Source organism: Temnothorax americanus, unplaced genomic scaffold (genome assembly GCF_048541705.1).
Source record: "Temnothorax americanus isolate GAGA-0224 unplaced genomic scaffold, ASM4854170v1 Scaffold162, whole genome shotgun sequence".
Classification (NCBI taxonomy): domain Eukaryota; kingdom Metazoa; phylum Arthropoda; class Insecta; order Hymenoptera; family Formicidae; genus Temnothorax; species Temnothorax americanus.
In genome coordinates, this window is record NW_027509299.1 from 150,110 (window position 1) to 166,083 (window position 15,974).

The 15,974-nt window shown below is 38.3% G+C and overlaps 1 protein-coding gene across 1 annotated transcript in view; it reads left to right on the forward strand.

The window, feature by feature from the left end:
- Shab (Shaker cognate b) overlaps positions 1–15,974 on the forward strand; it is a 54,870-nt gene that overhangs the window by 20,617 nt on the left and 18,279 nt on the right. The window lies entirely within an intron of this gene.

Sequence of the window (15,974 nt, forward strand, 5' to 3'; positions counted from 1 at the left end):
GCATAATCATGGATATTTTGATTTCGCTAAGCTCTCGAAGCGACGAATTGATTTCGCATTGTAGCGATTGCGATTCTCACTAGCGTGATAATACAGTAGCAGGAAGAGAGGCAGGGGAAGGAGAAGGTTGATTAGTGATTTCTTATAAAAATAATGGAATTTTGATCGGGCAAGGGAGCGGGGTTTTGAAGGGACGTACAGATATTTTATACACTGGCCGAGCAATGCAATGAACTTGTTGTGCTGAGTCGAGCGACGTCGGGCAGACTGCGTTTAAACGACGAGATACTCTTTGGTGATGAAACTATGTTTACAAAGTCGCATTACACTTTCGAGAACACTATCAATTCTCTACTGAGACAACATATTTTTCAATTCCACGGAAACACTTTTTTGTCGAAGTTATATCATGTCCTCCTTGCATTTATATGATGGCTTTCTTGATCAGAGTTGTGTTACTTCTTCAATAGCCTTTTCTCCCTTTGTATTTTGTATCGCAAACATTTCTCGGCTTAGTTAAGCGCATATCTATTGTTCTACTTTATATGAGCACTTAGAAAAAAGCGCAGATTTATATATGGAGATAAATAACAATATTTCTTTAACGATATTGAGCGGTCATTGATTAATATCATTCCTCAGTAAGTTCACTAATTTTAAGAAATATCCTGGTAATGATGGCATTTTAATGATTATTATAATAAGAAGAGGGTAGGAGCACTAATTTTTTTAAATATTCAAGTAATATGAGAAGTTTTTTGTATGTCATATACATATAAATATAACAAAGAAAAAGTACTCGATCAAAAAATTGTGTTTTGCGTATCTGCTTGCTTATTGTACATATATCGCAAATTCGCCAAAAGATTATATATTATATGATAATATGTATATATTTGCTTTCATTCTATCACTGCAGAAACATTTTAATAGCGTGTCATAATTTCTATTTTATTATACATTTTCAGAACAGTCAAAGAATTTCTAAAAAAAATTGACTTTATTTTTCAGTTATCATGGAATTTGATGAAAATGCAAATATGCCTTATAATATACTATATTCGATATATTATATTATATACAGATGAGCCAAATAGAGTAATTAAATAACTATAGAACGGGTTATAGTATTGGAATTTTTGTAACGTTCTTATAGCCAATTTTATTGACTGTAAATAAACTTTCGCATGAGCTAAATTTCATTTTTCGGGAACTTCCTCTTGGACTTGTTTTAATAAATGTTAAAAAAGTACTCAATTTAAATCTAAGTATTTAATTAACCTTGCTGAAAAACTTCTCCGAACATTTGATAGCATGGTTGGAGTACTACTAGTAACTTTGTCTTTTTTTTAAACTATACTCCATCAAAATTTCAATGTGAGTTTGATGAAATTTAAATTTTTTAATTGTAAAAGCTGTGTAAAATACTTGGTCTTTATGTATTTTCAGAAAAAGTAGTTCAAAGGCGTTAAATCAAGTGTACAAAGGGTTACTGAATAGATCCATCATGTCCAATCTATTGTTGATCAAATCGTTCATTCAATAACATGCGTGTGTAGTGGCGCCTCTATATGTTGATGCTCTATGATGGTTGATAAGGACAGAGTCGGCAAGTCAGCCATGTCGATTTGTATTGTATATTGAGGATTGGTTCTACGTACCCGATAAATGTAAATTGTTTGACTGTATAGAAGTGATATAATTTAGAAGAATACAAAGTATAGCCATCTATCTAAGTAATCCATCCCACTCATTGTCAGTCACATGTGTAATTTGAGCGAAGTGGCCTGGTATTAGATTGATAGATTGATGATAAAATTTTCAAACATTCAGAGACCAGCAATGTTAGAACAAAACAGTATGCATTCAGTGTGATTTTTCCGGACATTAATAATATAAATTGTACTTTATTTGTGAATTATTTGTGCAGAATTGGTGAATGTTGATTCATCAAAGAATAGCATATTAAAAAGGAAATTACTTAAATTACCATACTTTTTAATAGTTCTTTGCATCTACGTGGTGTAATAAAAAAGTATCGAGATTGGTTGTATAACTCGACTAATTTCGGTGATAGGGATTCGTCTCTGCTCGTAAATCTCACCTAGAATTTCTGCTCTTTATAGCACAAAGGTCGACCTTTAACTGTTAGTCAGTACCGTTCGAGCGCCTCTCGAAATAACACGGGTACCGGGCCTACGTCGCCCTCAGCGCATTAAACGTCGGAAGAGAAAAAACAGCGCGTGTACATAAAATTTTGTGTAAAAGTTGGAAAAACTGCTACGGAGGCTTTTGAACATATTGTTACGCTCCGTTCGCTATTCGTGTCGCGCGCACTCACGAAAGCGTCCGCGTACTTCCGGGATCGCAGAAATAACCACTCTCGTTATACAAAAAGGAACTCGGGTTTATTTAAACTCAGAACGGAATACAAGAAAGTTCTGGGAAACCGGACCGAACGATTCGAGTCACCAGATCAATCTGACGGGCGGTAATTAAATCAATAATTCTATGCGTCCCCGTTGTCAAGGGACGCGCTTCGGCTTGAAACTTCTGCGGAGCGAAGCCAATTTCAGCCCACGAGAACGAACGTCTCGGCACGGGCGAGCGGGCGTAACACTGCCCCCCCTCTTCAGATTGTCGTCCCGACAATCCAGAGGGGCAGTTTCCTGACTGGGCGAACTTTTCTGTACGATTCCAGGGTACCGGGACGGCCCCCTGCCCTACCCTGGGCTGCTGCTACAGGTAACCGGGCACCGTCCTTTTCTCGGTCCCAACCGTACTCTGGAAGTCCAGGATCATGTCCTCTTCATGGCTTCCTGCCCTACCCTGGGCTGCTGCCACAGGTTACCGGGCACCGTCCTCTTCTCGAGTCCAGGATCATGTCCTCTTCCTCATGGAGCGAGTCCCCAATCGACATTTTCCCGGAAGAAAATACTCTCTCCCACCTGCCGACTCCAGGGCGACCCCTCATCAATTCCCTCGCAGGAGATCTCGCCTCCCAACACAGGCCTCTTCCTCTCAGCTCCCGAAGTCGTCGGAGATGTCGCTGCTCCTCTTCTAAATCTTCGGACAAGGGGGGGGGAAGCTTACCGTGGACCCAACGTCTCGAAAGACTCCCCAAGTCCCTGCCTCGGCATTTGCCCTATGTCTCACGGAAAAACCACGGATCAAACAACCGTGAGAGAGGCAGTCTTATCCTTCACCGGTATTAGGTTCGGCAACAAGCCAGCTCCCAAGATGTCCAACTCGGTGAGGAGTTACGACTACTTCGGCTTCCGTAAATATCTAAGAACAAAATAACACGCGCAGTAAACAATGCAACACAACAATCTTAATTTCTACCGTAATTAACCTTCCCCGCAAATCATTACACCCAACCTAGTCCATAATATCCCTATCAAACTCTAATGTCTTTCGGAAAAAGAAGCCAACCTATCCGCATGCACAATTTTCTTCTTATGTCTCACAGATCTTTGAATACAATAGACCACATCATTCAACTTTTTCACTATTAAGAAAGGTCCTTCCCAATTGCTCTGCAATTTAGGGGCTCTACCTTTCATCCTACGAGGATTATAAAACCAAACTTTCTCCCTTTCTTGAAAAAGAGTTTGCCTGGCCTTTCGATCATACCAAGACTTTGCTCGTGAAGACTTTATATCCATACGTTCCCTAACGTTGGAATGGATCTTGTCCAACTTCTCTTTCAAATTCCCAATAAAACCTTCAACTGACTGAGATCCTCCCCTCGGAGGACTTCCTAAAAGTAGATCTAACGGCAACCTAAGATCTCGGGCAAAACACAGCTCGGCGGGAGTTACTCCAGTAGTCTCGTGTTTAGAAGATCTGTAAGCCAATAAAAACATAGGGACCCAGCAATCCCAATCTTTCTGATTTTCAGAAATATACTTCGCCAAATAACTAATAATAGTCTGATGTTGCCGCTCGACTTGTCCATCCGATTGCGGATGTAGAGCAGTTGTTCTCGTTTTCCGAATTCCAAGGAGATTCATCAATTCCGCGAAAAGTTTGGACTCAAAATTCTTCCCTTGATCCGTATGGACTTCTAAAGGGACTCCGTGTCTAGAAATGACTTGATTAACGAAGACTTCTGCCACTGTACTTGCTCTAATATTTTTGAGAGGAAAAACTTCTACCCATTTGGTGAAACAGTCAACAATGACGAGGAGATATCTATTTCCGGAAGTAGTAATAGGAAGAGGGCCAAGTATATCCATTTGTAATCTTTCGAATGGGGCCCCAACATTATAAACTTGTAATGGAGACTTTCCCTTCCCCAAAGGGCCTTTTTTTGACACACAAACTTTGCAAGTTTTGCACCATTCCTCCACATCTTGTTTACAGGTAGCCCAATAAAACCGCTTTCGGATTTTTCAAGAGTTTTATTGACTCCAAAGTGTCCTCCAGAAAAAGAATCATGCGCTTCTTCTAGAATCTGGTTAACACGGTTTCGAGGAACAATAAGCTGAAAAATACTTGACTTAAGATTCGGTGCTTCCCATCTCTTATAAAGAACCCCATCCTTTAAACTCAAAGCATCCCAATAAGACCAATATATTCGGGCGGAGACATTTCCAGCGGGTATTTCAAAACGAGACGGACGTATTCCCGTTTCTTTCCCGCGGTAAATAAAAGCAATGCTAACGTCCTCTAATTGCTCCTTGCGCCAATCTTGAAGAGTTTCTCCTATGAGAATAATACGAGCGACTGATTTTCTTGATTCTTCAATCTGCTTTCTCTCCACTTTGACACAATATTCGCAACCAAATGATTCACATTGTCGTCTAGAAAGCCCATCGGCATTCTTGTGAATTAAACCTTTGCGATGAATAATCTCGAACTCATATTGCTGGAGTCTTTCCAGCCAACGCGCCAATTGCCCTTCTAAGTCTTTAAAGGACATCAACCACCTAAGAGAAACATGATCCGTACGAATCAAAAACTTCCGCCCTAGAAGATAATGCCGGAAAAATTTAATAGAATCGACTATCGCCAAGAGTTCTCGACGAGTAACGCAATAATTCCTCTCAGACTTACTAAGTACACGACTGAAATAAGCAATGACTTTTTCTACTCCCTCTTGCTTTTGTGAAAGGACTGCGCCAATTCCAATATTCGAAGCGTCAGTGTCCAAAATAAATTCTCCCTCCCCACTCGGGAAGGATAACATTGGAGAAGAAGATAACACTCGTTTCAACTCTAAAAATGCACTTTGACACTTCTCGTCCCAAGAAAATTTAACCTGATTTTCTGTTAGAGCATATAAAGGTTTGGCTAAAGAAGAAAATCTTTTTACAAATTTCCGATAATATGAGCAAAACCCTAGGAAACTTCGAAGCTGCTTCTTGTTATGTGGAATCGGCCAATCCTTCACAGCAGAGATCTTTTCCGGATCTGTAGTAACACCTCCTGAAGAGACTGTATGTCCCAAATATTTTACTTCCTTTGCAAAGAGAATACACTTTTTAGGGTTTACTTTAAGATTAACAGAACGTAACCGTGAGAGCACGTTCTTTAAATTCTCTAGCATTTCATTAAAATTTTTACCGAAAATTATTACATCGTCCAAATAAACCAAACAAATTTTATATAATAATCCTCGCAATACTTTTTCCATTAAACGCTCAAAGGTAGCAGGAGCGTTACACAGCCCAAAAAGCATTACAGTGAATTGCCATAATCCACGTCCAATAGAAAAGGCAGTCTTTTCCCTATCCTCAGGACGAATCTTTACCTGCCAATAACCGCTTTTAAGATCCAGAGTGCAAAACCAAAAGTTTCCCGAAAGCTGATCGAAAATGTCATCTATTCTAGGCAAGGGAAACGAATCTTTTTTAGTTATTGCATTTACCATTCTATAATTGACGCAAAATCTCAACGTTCCATCTTTTTTTCTTACCAAAACAGCAGGAGAAACCCACGGATTTTGCGACTCTTCTATGACCCCTTGCTTTCTCATTTCCTCAATAATCTTTTCTACTTCCCCTCGCATTCGTAAGGGAATTCGACGAGGAACCTGCTTAATGGGAGAAGAATCTTCTAAATTGATGACATGTTCGACGACTCCACAATTACCAGCAACAATCTCCTCGGAAAATACATCCTGATACTCCTCTAAGAAATCCGTAAAAATTTCTTTCTGAGCCTTATTTAAATTTGAGGAATTATTAGTATAGAGTTCTTTCAAGAATGGAGCTCTTTCGGAAGAAACTTGAATTCGAGAACAACTCAAAACCTTTTCTTTATTGGATTCCGAAGAAATAAAAGCAAATTCAAAAACATTTTCTAAATTTATCTTCCTTAAGAAATCTACACCTAATAAACAATCATCATCCATGTCTATTACATACATAGGAATTTCCACGAAATATTTTCCCAAGAGAATTTTTACCATGACCTTAAATTCGATGGGAACTACCTCTCCAGTGGGATATCTAAGAGAATTGTCCTTAATCTGAATGATGTGCTTGCCCTCTCTAAGCATTTTTCTACTAAGAATCGAAACATCCGAACCCGTATCTATCTTGAAACAACACTCGTTACCATCCAACATCCCCTTATAACTAAAATAATTTGAACTTGACTTTATTCGATTAACAGAAAAAGTTTGAGAACAATTAGAACAATTAACACTCGGGGTAATGCCCACTTCAGTTGTTCTTCCCCCGCCGAAAGCAACTAAACCGAGTTTCCCTTGTTCTCAGGACACTCAAACCGGAAATGTCCCTCCTTTCCACAATTCCAACACTCTTTTGTTCTATTCCAATCCCTCCGCTCATAACCATAACCTTTCTTTCCTCTTTCTTCGACTTTTTCATCTCCGTCCCCCTTTTCATTACTCTTCACGCCCCTATTCTTCCCCTTCTCAAATCGCTTCTCAAAATCCCTCCTTCTTTCAAAATTTCCTCCCTGTATAATTTTCACGGCCTTTGCCCTCTCTATGGCCAACTTCAGCGAGGTAATCCCTTCTAGCTGAAGAGTCCTTCTAACAAATCCGTCCGAAAGGGAAGAAACAAATTGAGCGCATGCGATCTTGTCTCGAACCGCGTAGGGACACTCAGGATAAGCTAATCGAGAGAGCCTTTCCAATTCGTGACCGAAAGTAGCTAAATCTTCCCCGAATCTTTGCCTTCTGTTCGTAAACTGAGTATAATAATTTTGCGAAAGTTGCCCCTCACCGAAACGTAGTTCTAATTTGGACTTTAGTTCTTCGTAACCCAAATTCTCTAAATTTTCTACCGATTCTAGGACAGAACGCGCTTTTCCCCTTAAGCACGACGCTAAAGCTACGGTTTTGATCGCATCGTCCCATTGATTCGCGCGTGCGATTAAATTAAATTGCGAGAAAAACTCTCGCAACGGAACCACACCGTCAAACGTGTCAGGTTTAAGTTTATATCCGATTTCACTGCGCGCGCCGTTTGCCACACCAACGGCTTCTACTTCCGGACCGCGATTCGCTCTAATATTGGAAGGACTTAGCTGTGTTCCCTGAGAAGGCAACCGGTCTCCCCGTAAAAATTGGAGCTCCTCATCGTGCCGGCGAAGCATTGCGGCGAGTTCCTCATCACGTTGCGCCTGCTCCTCGCGCATTTGCCGCATCTCCTGTAGCACGGCTTGGAGAGCTGCCGTCTCTGAAGCTGCCGACTCCGTCGCAGGCTCCGAAGAGTCCACCAGGCGTCTCTTTCTCGTCGCAACTAGCGTCGTCATGGCACACACACTCACACGCGCGATCCCGGACGAGCCCCCAAAAAGTGTTACACTCCGTTCGCTATTCGTGTCGCGCGCACTCACGAACGCGTCCGCGTACTTCCGGGATCGCAGAAATAACCACTCTCGTTATACAAAAAGGAACTCGGGTTTATTTAAACTCAGAACGGAATACAAGAAAGTTCTGGGAAACCGGACCGAACGATTCGAGTCACCAGATCAATCTGACGGGCGGTAATTAAATCAATAATTCTATGCGTCCCCGTTGTCAAGGGACGCGCTTCGGCTTGAAACTTCTGCGGAGCGAAGCCAATTTCAGCCCACGAGAACGAACGTCTCGGCACGGGCGAGCGGGCGTAACAATATATTGCTTTCGGTAAAGAATCCATGAGTCGCGTATGTGTGTTTGAGTGGTTTAAAAGGTTCAAAGAAGGTCAAATCTCCGTTGAAAGCGATAAAAATTTGGCCTTCTTTAAATCTTTCACGCACTGTTAATCGTCGATTTTTACGTATCAATTCTTTTACACAAATAATAGAATCTCTTTGTTTCTGCTTGTTGAAGGGCTTTCACACCGCGGATCGCTTTCAAGGCTTGACCTTCTTTGAACCTTTTAAACCACTCAAACACATGTGCACGACTCATTCTTCACTGAAAGCAACATATCAAAAGTCTCTGTAGCAGTTTTTCCAAGTTTTACACAAAATTATATGCACACTGTTCTTTCTCTTTATTTTGCGCTAAGGGAAATGCGATGTAGGCCCGTGCACGTGTTGTTCGAGGGGCGTTCAAACGGTACTAACTCAGTTGAAGTCGGCTTTGTGCTATAAAGAGCAGAAAGGTAAGATTTACGCGCAGAGACGAATCTTTACCACCAAAATTAGCCGAGTTATACAACCAGTCTTGATACTTTTTGATCACACCACGTATATGCGAAATCTTATACGCTGTTCGTAATGAATTGCCAAAAGTTTTTGATGTAAGACCAAATGATACCTATGGATGATATTTTTCTTTTTTCAATATTTGGCGAATTTTAATGTGCGAGTAACACCACACCCTTTCTAATTGACGTACTTGTCCCATACATGTCATTCCCTTTCTTACGCTATCCCTCAGATGCGCTTCCTGCCCCTCGTTCTTTTGCACCGTGTAGCCCAGATACCTATATTTCTTTCCCTCCCCATGTCCACTTTATCTTCTTTACTCTCTCTCCCTCTCTCCTGCACCTCATTATCTGACTATTAATTAAATAATTTACTATATATACATTATCAATGACCCTCATTCCTTTCCTGAACTCCGCTTGACACTGTGGCAGTAGACCCTTTCTCTCTACCTCCTCTCTCATTCTCTCTTCTAACAGCTTTCCTCACTGACTCTTCCTCTTTTTCTTCTTTCTCTGTTCACCACCTCCCACACTTTCTCCTCGTTAATTGCTTCTGCTATCCACCTTTCCCATCTTTCATTTTCCTCCTTTTTTTTCACATAATGTTTTGTATCCTAGCTTCAATTTCCTATACTTTTCCCCGAGCTTTTCCCTGTTTTCTCTGTCTCTCTTCCATGCTTTTAGCTCTCGTCTTACCTTCCTCTTTTCCTCCTCACAATCTCCATCCCACCATTCTTTCCCTTTGTTTTTCTTTTTTCCTACATCTTCTTTTATCATGGCCTCTTTTATCCTCTTTCTTACTCTTTTTATTTTTTCTTCTATCTCTCCTTCCCCTATCTCGACCTTCCCTAGATTTTCCCTATATTTCGTTTGGAATTTTATGAATAAAATTATTTTAAATACTTCTAATTTAAAGAATAATTATTTTAGAAAAAATTTTCAAGTAAAAGGAGCTTATTTTCTCGCGTAGAATTCGATTTACGTTGAAATGTTGGTTTAAAAAATTGAAAAGAACAAAGTTTACCCGTACTGCCTCTCACACACAAGGAGGGGTTCTCGCAAAGTGTAATTTAGTTCATGTGAAAACTTATTTGTAGCTAATAAAATTGGCTATAAGAAATAAATTATAATTCAATGCTGAGCCATTCTACAATTAGTTAATTGTAACACTTTATTTAGCCTATCCTGTATAATTTAATACATATGTACGATATGATAAGTATCAAGAGAGTAGTGTCTCGCGCCAAGTACATACTTCATACACACATCTTTATAACGTGTCTCAAGGTCCAATTATTTTGTCCATGATGTGTATGATCTTGCAAATAATTATTATAAATTACTGTCGTTATTTTAATGTATGTATAGTTAATGTTAACAATTAGTTTTAATTTTTGTTGAAAATACTTTTAACACGTTGCCACTGTACAATTAGACAACTTTGTTCCCGACACAATTTTTATATCATTATGTATATTTTAATACGTTACTTAATTATATCTATTTTTTAATCAAAATTTAATTTTCTTTTTTAAAAATATGTTTTATTATTTTAGAAGTCTTTTTAAATTAATTTTTGTTTTTTCTTTGTCAATAGGCATTCTACTTTGTGACGCCAAAGGACTTTGCGTTTCTACTTCAGACACATATTTTCTTTATTTACCTTTGTTATGAATATATTCGTATTTGGCGTTATATCCTAGGTACTAGCTACATTAACTCGTAATTAGTAACATTTGTGACATTTTCATCAAATTTTATGAACATTGGAAAACTTTGGACTTTTTTGGAGTTACAATGTATACAGGGGGTAGGATACTTAAAACACTAGAATATTTTGAAAACTGAGCAACTGGCGGAAAAAAATATTTCAAACAAAAATTGTATGATCTGGAGGGGTGCAAATGCAATTTGTATTATGCAATTACATTTTTTTTGAAAAGCGACTATCTACATATGTTTTTTTACACCAATTAATTTATCTCATTATTCTGTATATAAAATTATTAAGCTACGGTATGAATAGTTTACGAGATATTTTATATTTTATGTTAAAATATGCTAAAATAAAGTATAATACATTTCGTAAACTATTGATTTTTTGATAAATGTATTTTAATACTCTTATAAGCAGAATCATTAAAGTAGCGCACAATTTTCTGCGCCACGATCCCTACCTCTCGGAAGGAAAAGACTCTGAAATTTTACCACTTAAAGTGAACTTTATAGTAGTCGTTTGGAAACCGACTTAAATTGTAGGTCCAATATATCTGATTTAGATATATTCAATAGAGGTTTGCTCACGACGCTCGAAATCGAGCAATATGATTATTGCAATATGTAGAATAATTAGAAGAATCATATTATGTGAAAAAATTTTTTATTAAAAAATTGTGATGACTTTCATGTGACCTTAAAGAATTAATTTTGTCGAAAATTAATTTTAACATTATTTGTTTCCTTCCAGATCATGTAACTTTTGTTTGAAACATTTTTGCCTGCTGGACTCAGTTTTCGAGGAATTCCGGTGTTTTAAGTGCACCCCCCACCTTGCATATGTATGAATTATGTATTAGCACATAATGTGTGTATATACATACTCATATACACATATACATATATATATATATATATATATATATCTGTGTATGTATAAATTATATATATATTTTTTTTGTAAGACCCGGCGCGGTAAATAGGGCGCAAGTTATATATATTTCTTATCGTCAATACACATAAAAAATTCGCGAACGTTTCGACTATTTTTTGTGGTCATTTTCAGCGCAATAAATTAGAAACGTGTAAATTAGAAACTCTATTGTAACGCGGTCATTGGGCTATTGTATACTCGCACGTTGCACGTTCCTTTTTCCATGCGGTCATTCCGGTGTGTGTGCGCTACTCCATAGGCAAGCAACCTTGAGTCTCTCCCAAGTTAGAAGGCCAGGAGGACTATGCTGATGCATTTGGTACTTCATTATATGTTACACGATACCTGCGTACATACGGAGCGACACACTGATTTACGGTTCACATCGATATAAAATTGAAGTTACTTACAATGAAATCGTGAACGGTATAGCGCACAAAACGGTAGACAACAGACGCAAGTTATCTTGACATTGTTTCGAGAGATAATACTTGATCGTAGAACGGTACAGCGCACAGATAACGGACGCAAGCTGTCTCGACAATGTTTCAAGAGGTAATGACCGATCTAATATGTTTCGCTTGTCTCGAGGTTAAAAGATCGACGTATAAGAATTCGGTAAAAAACAAATAGCGGTAATGCCAGTTGAGAGATCGATGTATAAGAATATTTGTTGCAAAACAAATAACGGTAATGCCAGTCGAAGACCTTGTAACACGGTAATCTATGTATAATACAGATTCACAATAATATAATACATAAAGCGTGAAACGCGGAGCTCTCAAATTTTTGGAAGCCCCTCGATCACATCGAGATAGTTCTCGGGTAAATCCTCGGTGTCCGTCTGCATATTCAGACCATTCTTCTGTCTTTTAATACATATCATTTCAGATATTAACCGTTTACTGATATATGGTTCGCTGTCCAGAATTTCTACCGCATTCCACTCGAAATCATGACCAAACTCTAATCTATGCTCTGTGATTACTGAGCGACTGGTTGTGTTTCTTCTTATGTGGGCCTGATGTTCTTTAATTCTGGTTTGTAGTTGCCTACCAGTCTGACCCACGTAAGAAGCATCACAGTCCCCACAGTTAATCTTATATACTACGTTGCTATGTGCAAATTTCGGAAGGGCGTCCTTATGTGCTTTAATACAATTCTGCATTTTATTCAGGCTATAATATGATAGCCTCAACTTGTGATTTTTTAAGATGTTTCTATATTGGTCATTAATATGCGGAATATACGGTATCGTGAAAAAGGACGCCGCCTCTTCAGGTTGCACCTCAGAAGATCTATCTGTCCCAGAACGCACTATGTTAATGAGAGACTTAATGCGCTCGTGGAAAATTCTAAAAATGAAATCCAGCGGGTAGCAGTTGTTAAGTAAAATTTGTACAGCTAATTCTAAATTCTTTGAATAGAACGATGGGTGAGACAACAAAAAAACTCTATCAATTAAACTTGTGACTGTACCTCTCTTCTGGCAAACAGGATGTTGAGATATGAAATTCAAGTACCTGCCCGAAAACGTTGGTTTATGAAACCAATCAAATATTATCCGATTGTTTCGACGAATTATTGTAATTTCTAAGAAGTTCAACCTCCCACCCTATATATAACTTATATATAACTTATATATAACTTGCGCCCTATTTACCGCGCCGGCTCTTACTGCCTCTTTTCCTTTAATCGATTTAATCACGAGAGCCTTATAATTTTTAATTTTTATTTTTTTTGTCTTTTACTAAATCGAATATTTTCATTATTTTGTTTTAATTCTTTAATTAATAGTAAACTGACACTCAGGCTGGTATTCACATTGCAGTCTTCAAGACCTTCTTAAGGGGACTAGGCAAGGTTGAAAATGCAAAAATTGGCTCGTGTTTAATGGTTTATAACAAGGCTGCGAATGAATATAATACTTTTTTATTGTTTATGGTATTAATTATAACATTATAAAATAAAAAAATCCATGGAAAGTCGTTCCCAGATCAATAATATCGGCGTCCCAATGTAATAAGGAAAACTGTCGAATCCACGGTTTTACCACGATTCCAGCAGTCGAACGGATAAAGATTTTGGCAAATTCTAAGAATATTTTTTCTCCTTAGGCTTCCCTTTATTGATTATACCTAAAAAATTAAAAATAAAAATAAAATTAACAAAATGGCGTCCAAAAAATAAAAAATTTGTAAAAATTCGAGTTATTTGTTATTATAAAATTGTAGCAATATTTTTTTTCAATCTGATTTTAGGTATAATTCATGCGTCATAGTGTTTTACAATTCCTGTATAAATTTCAAGTTGATATCTCTATCGGTTCTCGAGATATCGTGGTAAAATCATCAAAAAATGTAGTTTCGAGAAAATCGCATTCAAAGTTTCGGTACAATATTTATGTTAGAACGGTCGTACTCACGCGGTTCAAAAATTTCCTCTTCGACGCAGTGAATGGCCCCGGATTATCGTCCAATTTCTCGTAATTTTTATTCACTATCTGATTGCCTTGGAAGCGTTTTTTACGCGGTCGCTCTGGACGGACATACGGCGCCGATTTCTTTATTCCGCTCTCTGACGAAGACATTTTTGTAATAAAGCGATTGTAATACGACAAACTTTCAATACATTAATAAACTTTAAACGAGGTGAAAATTAAAAACAAAATAATAAACAGAATAGAGCATGTAAGCCGAGCTAGATGTGCGTGTTTATTATTCTTTGTGTCAACCGCAATATATACAATTAGAAACAGAAACGTTTCGACTTTATTATTAGGTCGTCTTTAATGTGTCGTTACAAATTAAAACTTAATTCTACATATTGCATTAGAGAACGTTAGAAATTAGAATAATGCTCAGACCGTTCGGTCGGGACCGACCGCGCGAATATCTGCGTTCGGCCGGCCGCGCGCCACATTACGTTTTACGCTCTCCTGACCTCAATTTTGCGAATTTTTCAAAAAAACAAACGGGAAGATATTTCTAAAAAAATCACAGTATTGGAATATGCAAAAAACCGAAAATCGATTTTTTCAAAATTTTAACTTTGCCTAGTCCCCTTAAGTAATGTCTTAAGACGCTAATACGGCTCTGTGATTGGTTCATGACATCTTAAGATTGAACTTAAGACGGTCTTAAATAACTATGAATACCGGCCTCACTGTAGAGGAGACCGGGGCGGAGTCGTCACTACAATTATCTCGAAATCTGTATGTTGTGTGAACTCGCCATTAATATTGTAAACACTACTTATGGTACCCATGTAACCAACGGAGTTTAGTGAGATTATATGCCATGTTGTGATTTTCATTAAGGCAAACGTGTTTTTGGAGGTCAAAAGTAAAATTTTTTGCGCGTTGATTTAAATATCATTTTCTCTCCGAATCTCGAGATAAGTGATTCTGAAGAGTAATGCATGCTGAACATGAATCCAGTGAACATTTTTTATTTTTGTTGATTTCTAATATTTCATGAGAGATTTGGTCGGATTCCGGCGAGGAATTGGATAATATGTGCTGCGTGTGCTCAGAGATGACAGAGAACAAAGCTGACGAGAAACAGTGCATTTCGTGCGAGCGTAGGGTACATAAGTGCGTGCGCTTTTTTTGTAATTATTTTTCGCCATTGTGTTTTTAATTAATGTTTCTATTTTCTCTTAAAAAATAATTAATAAAATGTATTCTATCATGTTTCATCGGAATTATGAATTTTCATTTAAAATTTAGTCCGAGAATGGAGTGACAACTCCGCCCCGGCAATTTTGACATTTCAATTTTTGCACCTTTGTAGTTTTTACTTTATACCAGTTGAACAAAGCGACGTAGACCAAAAATGTCCTTATACATTTTGTAGCCAAAGGTTCACTCATCTTTACAACGGTATATCACATTTTACTAAAATTATTTGTTTTGTTGTTAAAAATCGGCACCGAAAAAATAGTGACGACTTTGTCCTGGTCTCCCCTACTCCTACACTATTGCTGCGTATTCCTTAAAAACAATTTATATTCGACGTTAACAGTGTTAAGATTTCTAGGAAAAGTCATATTCGAATTCCAAATATTTTAATAGAATTATCTATCGCTCGTTATATATGGTAGTAGCTTGTATGCTTTAATTGTGGAGACTCAAGCAAAGCTCAGTTATTTGTCATATTCCATGTTGTTTCACCATGTTGACATAGACGATAAGGAAAACAAAGTTTATATATATATATATTAAAAGTTTTTCTTTTTTATACATAAACACATGCGTGCGTGCATATTCAGAGAAAGAGAGAGAGAGAGGGAGAGGGAGAGGGAGAGGGAGAGGGAGAGGGAGGGGGAGAGGGAGAGGGAAGGGGAGAGGGGGAGGGGGGGGGAGGGGGGGGGGGAGGGGGAAGAGGGAGAGAGGGAGAGGGAGAGGGAGAGGGAGAGGGAGAGGGAGAGAGAGGGAGAGGGAGAGGGAGAGGGAGAAGGGAGAGGGAGAGGGAGAAGGGAGAGGGAGAGGGAGAGAGAGAAGGAGAGGGAGTGGGAAAGGGAGAGGGAGAGGGAGAGGGAGAGAAAGAAAGGGAGAGAGAGAGAGGGAGAAGGAGAGGGAAAGGGAGAGAGAGAGAGAGGGGGGAGGAAGAAATAAGAGAGTATAATGAAGATGAGGAGGTAAAGGTAGATGAAAAGGTAGGTAGAAATGAGAAAAAGAGATAGGAATGAGATGAGAGACA